This window comes from Atta colombica, unplaced genomic scaffold (genome assembly GCF_001594045.1).
Source record: "Atta colombica isolate Treedump-2 unplaced genomic scaffold, Acol1.0 scaffold81, whole genome shotgun sequence".
Lineage (NCBI taxonomy): Eukaryota > Metazoa > Arthropoda > Insecta > Hymenoptera > Formicidae > Atta > Atta colombica.
This window is the reverse complement of record NW_017259574.1, coordinates 120338-120885: the sequence shown is the minus strand read 5'-3', so window position 1 is coordinate 120885 and position 548 is coordinate 120338.

Genomic DNA, 548 nt, shown 5'->3' with positions numbered 1-548 from the left:
TACATAAATTGTACTGCATATAAACTCTATATCAATAATATTGTATAATAATATAATTATTTAATATAATTTTTAATACAAATGCATTGCTATCGTTTTACTTTCCAAACAATTTTTGCGATACAGCGTTTTTTGCAAAGTTTTTTTATAGAAGAAATTTTTAATCTGAATATAACATCTCGTCTAATAATTTTTTGTTTTATATTGTGACACATTGGCATAGCATACAGGGTGGACCATTTAAAATTTGGAATTTAATTTGGCTCTAAAAAAAAATGCATGAATATTTTTCAAAGTTTATGGCTTTATTGGAAAGGTCGTACATTGCCATTAAACATGAAATACAATTTCATTCAAATGACTTCCATGGCTGGCTGCACAATATCCCATTGTATCAACCCAATTTTTCAGTACATTTTCCACTGTATGGGCGCGTATTTCATCGATAGCAACTTTGATTTCATGTTTTAATTCTTGAATCGTTTCTGGCTGGTTAGCGTAACATTCATCCTTGACGGTTCTCCATAAAAAATAGTCCAGCGGAGTCA